Source organism: Drosophila willistoni, unplaced genomic scaffold (genome assembly GCF_018902025.1).
Source record: "Drosophila willistoni isolate 14030-0811.24 unplaced genomic scaffold, UCI_dwil_1.1 Seg169, whole genome shotgun sequence".
Taxonomy (NCBI): Eukaryota; Metazoa; Arthropoda; class Insecta; order Diptera; family Drosophilidae; genus Drosophila; species Drosophila willistoni.
In genome coordinates, this window is record NW_025814128.1 from 69339 (window position 1) to 77703 (window position 8365).

Consider the following 8365-nt stretch of genomic DNA (forward strand, 5'->3'; position numbering starts at 1 on the left):
GTGAATCTGTCGGTACCATGTAGACGGAGTAGACATCCTTTGATACCTTTATCCCTTAGTCGTTGTTCTTCTAACTATGCTATGCATGAACCTTTTAGGGTCCTCTGCTCTGATTACAACCTTCTATTCCCTGTAATCGGCTCAGAGTTTTCTATTAATACGCTTAAAACATCTATCCTATCTCATTTAGTTAATAGATAGCTATAGTATTATTTGTTTGTCTGTTTTTTCTATTGTGTATTTGTCCACGCGATTCGTGCCGTGCGTTATACGGGTGCACCCCTCGGTCGGTCGGGTGGGAGGTGGGCAGTTATCTGCTTGGGCTCGCGCGTAACAGGCTTTGTCCTGGTGTCGTACTCTTGAACGTAATGCGCATAGTATCGTCAACGTCCGCTAATAAGTAAAGAATTCAACTGATATAGTGGACATTCAAGTAGGCTATCAAGAAAAACATGTTGAGATGAAGGAATTATGATAGATATATTATCACCAACAAGCCAAAAAATATTAGGCAAGTTAAAATCACCTAAAACTATAAGGAAATCACGATCTTTAAGACGATTAAAAAAAGATTGTAAAGCATCGACATGGTGCATGTAGATCATTATATCAGAAATTAGAGGAATATATGAAGAAAAAATATATAAGCTAAAGTTGGAACATGTGCCTTCGACGTAAATAAACTCAACACCCAAGGGCAGATCAATTGGCACACCACTTCAACACAGACTCGAGTTGAGAGCAATGAGCCCTCCACCGCCACGACGACCAACACGCGTATAAGAAATAAAGTTATTAAATGAATTTCGTTATCCAAAACAGAGGAGTTGAGCCAAGTTTCAGAAATAGCAATATGTCAGCCGAAAAGGTTTGGCTATCACAGAACAGTTTCGAGAGCTTGGTAAAAAGATCTCTTACATTTTGATAATGAATGCAAAGACTAGACATTATCAGTTTTTTGAAGCAGCAGATGAATTAGGAAGGTGGACAGGCAGCGAACGGGAGCGCTTATTGGGCGCAAACTCGTGTACAACTAGGCCCTCTTAGGGTCTACCATATCTGAGAAATACTTATTTGGTATTGTAATTTTAAAAGAGGAAATTTCGCGAGGCCTAGACAAATTAAAACCTTAGCATGGCATATATTACCAATGTAAGCTGCCACAGACGACTCAGAAGTATCAGGAGCAAGCCTGGAAATAAATAATTGGTTGCGATGAGGCACTACAGTTAGTGAAGGCGGAGGAGCATTGAAATCCACAAGTGATTGGGAACCAGTATTCAGTAACTTAACTTAATCTATCCCTTGGGGATAGATTGAGGTACACCAGGGCTTGTACAGGGTACTTCAATCTGAAAAGAAGAGCAAGAGGGACAAGAAGATGGTGTCGGCGAAAGTAAAATGGGAGAAGATGTAAGAGAGAGGTCTGGCTTCTTGGGCGACTTCTCAGAAGGTGGAACGAACTTGAATTACGACAATAAATGTACGCTAAAGTCATATTCATTAGACAGCTGTTTGGCCAGTTTGTTTAAAGAAAGAAACTTTAAACGAAGATCCCTGTACATACGGCTAAAATCAATCTGCTGGCTGGCACAAGATGGGCAAGTCCAGCGCATTAAGCCAAGCTCAGGTTTAGACACAGACAAACCAGAAAATTTGTCGTAGTCGCGGCCATTGAGGCCAGCACATTTTAAGTGAATAAGATTATCGCGAAGCCAACAAGATTGTGCTCTATACTGATCATCAAAACAATCAGAATGCTTGCAAGTAAGTAGACAACAAGCCATTGAAAAGCCTAAAAGAAACACAAGGCAAAAACAAAAATTAATAAATTTATATATATAAGAATATATAGAAAAATTTAAATACACAGCACAAAGATAATTAATTGTTCAAAATCCTTGCACGCCACCTTCCACCACAAGTAGAGTCATTGAATTTGGTATGTATGTATACTGGCTTAGAACGCGCGCACGTTTTTTGTGTTTAAATTAAACTGATTTTTTCGAAAACTAACAAAGTCAATGTCACCCTTCAATCTTGTGGCCGGTAGATGATGATATTCTTACTTTATTATTATTTACCACTAGACTACAGACCAAAAACAACGAATAGGTGGAAAAATTATACAAACATGAACTTATTTCAACGACCGAAAGAAATAAGCTTATAACAAACACATCAATTTCACCAAGAATATACGGATTACCTAAAATTCATAAAGAAGGTACGCTATTGAGACCAATCTGCTCATCTGCAGAATAAGTTTCACTCGTTGCAGAGGACGGACGTGTTTTTTTTGCGCTTATCAACTTTTATTTTTTCTCGCGATTAAATACTTTTATATAACTCTTAAATTATCGGTTTAATTAATAACAATTACAACATCCGAATTTTATTTTCATTTCGCGAATTCTTGCTGTCGTTTTTGATTAAATTTAAATAAAATCAAAACTTACAACAATACTTGCATTAGCGGTGTTGTTGTTTTGTTTATCTCTTTTGCTTTTGTGTCTTTACCGTTTTAACTAACTCTCGCGCTCTTGCGTACAAATTGTTGTTGCATGTGTTCAATTTGACGCGCTCTCCCGCTCTTTCCTATTCTTGATTGATTTGTGCTCTCGTCTTTTGCCTACCCGCGACTCTGTGAGACGTGTTTTTGTTTTTGTGTTTTCATTTCTTTTTATTCTTTAGTTGTGAAGGCTTACTCTGCACATTAACCCTTGTGTCAGAACTGGTCAGTATATTCTTATACACAGATTTTTTACCTTTAGAATTTGTATTTTTTTGTATTTCCTTTTGTAATTAAATTAAACTTTTAATAAAATGGTTGTGTGCTCAAAAAATAATTGCATAGTTGCCACTAATGCGGTTGACTCCCATGATTATATTCTTTGTTGGTTGTGTGACAATGCGGTTCACGTCAAGTGTGCAGGTTACACAGGCAGAATCAAGGAGTCTATTGCTAAAGGTGGTGGCTTAAAATATGGATGTGATGCTTGCCGGGAGGTCGAGAATGAGATGCGCTCTTTCATGAGGCGGACTAGAGATAGTTTTGACACTTTAAGGGCAGGTTTTAATAAACTCCAAGCGGAGTTTACTGCGGTGGAGACTCAGTTCAGAAGTTTATCGCTTATGAATGAGTCTCCGAAACGTAAAAGGACCAGTCCTTGGGGTGTTTCTGTATCTGTAGATCCGCCAGCGTCTCTTTTCGTCCCCGACCGGTCTCATGCACCGTCCACTCCTAATGTACAGCAATTGATATCGTTTAAGAGCCCGGTTGTGAATGCTATTAGTAATGAATTACCGGTATCACCTGGGAATGATCTCTTAAAAACGATGCCTATTGTAGTGTCCGATGTGTCTGGGCAATTACCCATTCCAATGGAAATTGCCGATAGTTCTAAAAGTATCGAGGACCCCGTGAACAAGTTGACTGCTGCAGTGGGTGACTTGTCCAACGTTACTGCTGCGGCTGACGCTTCGGGACCGCGGCCTCTCGTTGGCATACCACCAAAGAAACATATATTTGTTTCTAGGCTCGACCCTGTTGTCACATCTGATGATGTAATAGCCTATATTCGGAAGAAAGTTAACGTCTCGAATATTGCGGTGGAGAAGTTTAAATTTTCTTATTCTCGGGACATTTCGTCCTTTAAAATTAGTGTTTCTGCCAATATCTTCGACACTATATGTCGAGAAGATTTTTGGCCTAAACATATAATAGTTAAGGAATATACTGTAAAAAAGAAAAATCGGCAACCGATTCGCTTGCCCACAACAACAACTAATACTATTACTGCCACATCAGCATCTGCTGGTGTGTCAAAAAACTAGCTTCGTCCCTTTACCTGGGTTACCAGAACGTTAGAGGACTGAAATCTAAACTTCCTAATCTCTATGTAGATAGTCTTTCTTTTGAGCATAGCATTCTAGCTTTCACAGAGACGTGGCTAAAACCTGATATTGCTGATGCATCGGTTTTTTCCACAAACTTTTCTATTTTCAGATGTGACCGGATTTCTCGCATAGGTGGTGGCGTTCTGATAGCTGTGGATGCTGCTTTATCATCTGAAATGATTCAATTTTCTAGTACCCAGGAGATTGAGTTTGTCGGTGTTAAAGTAAATTTTAAATCTTTTAATGCTTTCATTACTTGTTCCTATATTCCACCATTGTCAGACATGGTGGTATATTTAAATCATTTAGAGGCAATTCAGTTTGTCTCCTCTTTAGCTTCGAGTCAAGACATGCTCATAGTTGTAGGTGATTTTAATTTACCCGCTTTAGCATGGTCACTAACTGAATCTACCACGTTGCTGCCCTCTTTGTCACATGACTTTATTGATGGCCTTCTAGGCTTATCTTTATCCCAAGTCAATCCTGTCTTAAATTCTAATGGAAAATCGTTAGATCTTATTTTTGTATTGGATTCTTCTTATTGTGAGGTTTCTAGGATCGAACCATTTGTTCTTCCAGAAGACAAATTTCATCCTACATTAAATTTAAAAATTGATTTGCCCTTGCTTTCACCATTACTTGGTTCAAATGAGTCACCACTAACTAGGTGCTTTCGTAAGACTGACTTTGCCAGCCTTAATGAAAACATTGCTACTACCGATTGGTCTTATCTGTACAATTGTAGTGATATGAACTCGGCTGTTCGTTTTTTCTATGATACTCTGAATTCACTCTTTGATATTTGTGTGCCTCTTGGTAGGATGGAGCGGCTTAACAAACCTCCCTGGTTCTCTCGCGAGCTATCCAATTTGAAAAATGTGAAGACACGATATTATAAGAAGTTCCAAAAAACACGTCGTTCATCAGATTATGCTCTGTATACAGTCGCTCGTTCAAAATTCATGATGGTTAATACACAATGCTATAAGAATTATCTTCAGCGGTGTAAGCTTAGTTTTCTTCTGACCCTAAACAATTTTATAATTTTGTTAATCCTAAACGTAAGACCTCTGTGCACCCATCTTTTTTGTCTTTTCAAAATAAAAAAGCGAGCACTGATCAGGCAATTGCCGATATGTTTGCGAGTTTTTTCAAAACAACTTATTCCTCAACGGAATATCGAGCAAGTCCGTATCCTTATCATTTAAAAAAGGCTAATTGCATTTTCAATCCAGTGATTGATGAACGTTCTATTCTTACCGAACTTAAATTAGTTAAACCTGTTTATTCTCCGGGGCCAGACGGTATTCCTGGATGTATACTCAGGTTCTGTGCAAACGCATTATGTAAACCCATTTTAAAATTGTTTCTATTGTCTGTAGAATCTTCCTCTTTTCCATCTATTTGGAAGGAGTCGTATATTATTCCTCTGCACAAAAATGGCAAAAAGTCCGAAGCCTCTAACTATAGGGGTATCTCAAAATTGTCCGCTATTCCGAAAGCTTTTGAGAAAATTATAACTTCTCAATTGCAACATTTTTGCAGCTCTATTATTTCGCCATCCCAACATGGGTTTGTGAAACGTAGATCTACAACCACTAACCTTTTAGAATTTACATCAATAATTATCAAGGGGTTCAAAAATGGTAAACAAACTGATGTCATATACACTGACTTCAGCAAAGCCTTTGATTCCGTTAATCATACCCTATTACTTTCTAAGCTGAGCGACATTGGGTTTCCACCCATTTTCCTTTCTTGGGTTCGAGAATATTTAACAAATAGAAAACAGAAGGTACTTTTTAAGTCTTCTTTTTCCGTTTCCATTTCTGTGACTTCTGGTGTACCTCAAGGTAGTCATCTTGGCCCTCTGCTCTTCACACTATTTATTAACGATCTTCCATCAGTCATTGTTCATTCGCGTGTGCTTATGTATGCTGATGATGTCAAGCTTTGTCTTACTTCTAAAGATACAGATTCAGTTAGTCGGCTACAAGCTGATCTTAAAAACTTTCAATCCTGGTGCCAGTTTAATCTACTAAATCTTAACACTACCAAATGTAAGGTAATGACTTTTTTTCGTAACTCTCCTCAACTGGTCACTAATATTCTAAACAATAGCCCTTTAGAACGTCTAAATAATATGAATGATTTGGGCGTACTTATGGACCATAAGTTAAATTTTAACACCCATATTTCCACCACGGTCGCAAAGGCCATGAGTGTCCTGGGTTTCATTAAAAGATGGTCAAAAGAATTTGATGACCCCTATACAACTAAAGTTCTTTTTACTTCGCTTGTCCGTCCTATTTTAGAGTCTGGATCTTGCATTTGGTCACCTCAATATGAGTCGCACCAGATTAGACTAGAATCCGTTCAAAAGCAGTTCTTGCTTTTTGCTCTTCGTGGCTTAAGCTGGGATCGCAATGTCAATTTGCCTTCGTATTCTAGTAGACTTCTCTTGATTAACCTTCCGTCCCTAACTAACCGTAGAATTATGCTTGGTGTCATTTTTATGCACAAGCTCCTAATTGGTGATATCGACTCGCCTGAGTTATTAGCTCAGGTGAATCTGTCGGTACCATGTAGACGAAGTAGACATCCTTTAATACCTTTATCCCTTAGTCGTTGTTCTTCTAACTATGCTATGCATGAACCTTTTAGGGTCCTCTGCTCTGATTACAATCTTCTATCCCCTGTAATCGGCTATCCCATTTAGTTAATAGATAGCTATAGTATTGTGTTTGTCTGTCTTTTCTATTGTGTATTTTGTCCACGCGATTCGTGCCGTGCGTTATACGGCTGCACCCCTCGGTCGGTCGGGTGGGAGGTGGGCAGTTATCTGCTTGGGCTCGCGCGTAACAGGCTTTGTCCTGGTGTCGTAGGGGCCACTTGAACGTACTGCGCATAGTATCGTCAACGTCCGCTAAAAATTGCTTCTTCGTCCTACGGACCATGCAAATACATAGTCAACCTATTAAAAAATATAACGGCAGACTCAACATACAACGTAAAGAACGCCTCAGAATTTAAGACAAGGATTAATGACACATACATTTGCGACGCATTTGATGTAGTCTCAGTTTTTCCTAGTATTCCAATAGAATTGACACTTGACACCATTAGGGAAAAATGGATAAAAATAAAAGCGCACACTAACATTCCAAATTAACATTCATGGAAATAGTACGTTTTTGTATACCATTAAACAGATATTTTAAAAACAAGGACACACAACTAAAAGGAATGCCTATGGGATCACCAGCGTCGCCAATAATAGTAGACATAATTATGGAAGAACTCCTAGACAAAACAACCACCTAGAGTTATGATGAAATATGTAGATGACCGTTTTTGCCAGAATTAAAGAAGACGAGATCCAAAACACATAAATTCATTTGACAGAAACGTAAATTTTACAATAGAGTTTGGAAAATGACAACCTATTGACATAGACTCATCAATACACAGACGAGGAAACGAGCTAAAATTAAAATGGTACAAAAAACCAACAGCATCAGGACGAATCATCAACTTTAACCCAAACATCCGAAGTCGATAATAATGAATACAGCAAGAGGTTGTATACAATGGATGCTTAACATTTCGAACTCAATTTTTCAAGAAGAAACGTGGGAAGAAATAATATATAATAATATATAATAATATATAATAATAATATATAATTATAACCACACCATAAGGACATTACTAAAATCTCACAATAAGAAAACCAATAGAGAAACCACGACAAAACGCTTTATGTCCGTCACATATGTCCCACAACTGTCGGAAAGATTGGCAAACTCGGAATTCTATGACACAGAACAAATACAGATAGCACACAAACCCAACAACACGTTACGGAGAATATTCAACAGGACAAAAAGAAAGATTGATACAATGGACAAGAGCAACGAAGTTTATAAAATACCATGCGACGGGACCAATGAAGAAAACTGTGAAAAAATGTATATAGGGACAACAAATCGAGGCTAAAAACTAGTCATCGAGAGGACTTACTTCATTTCTCTTACTCTTCCCTACAGTGGTCAAAGTGGAAAAACGTTTTATCTAAAAAATCTTGGTATAGCGAAAGAAGGGCCTTCAATCTTAGGTTAGAACAATAACCAAACAGGCCATAGTCATTAATAGGTATATTAAATTCACATATATTATTTGCTACGACAATAACGTTAAACTTTAAACTTTATTCACGTTAAACTTTCCTTATAGTCTTAGGTGATTTTAACTTGCCAAAAAAAAAGCTTCTGCTCTCTGACGTGACAGTCGTGTTTTTGCATAGCTTCTGAGTTTTTATTAATATTTATTGTTTTCTCTCAGTTTTTAATTGTGCTTAGTTTGTTTACGCTTTCACTGGTGTTGTTTGCTTGACACCCTTGTGTTTCATTTCCATAATTCGCTAAATTAAATAGTTTAAACAGTTTTTCTGTTTCGTGATTAG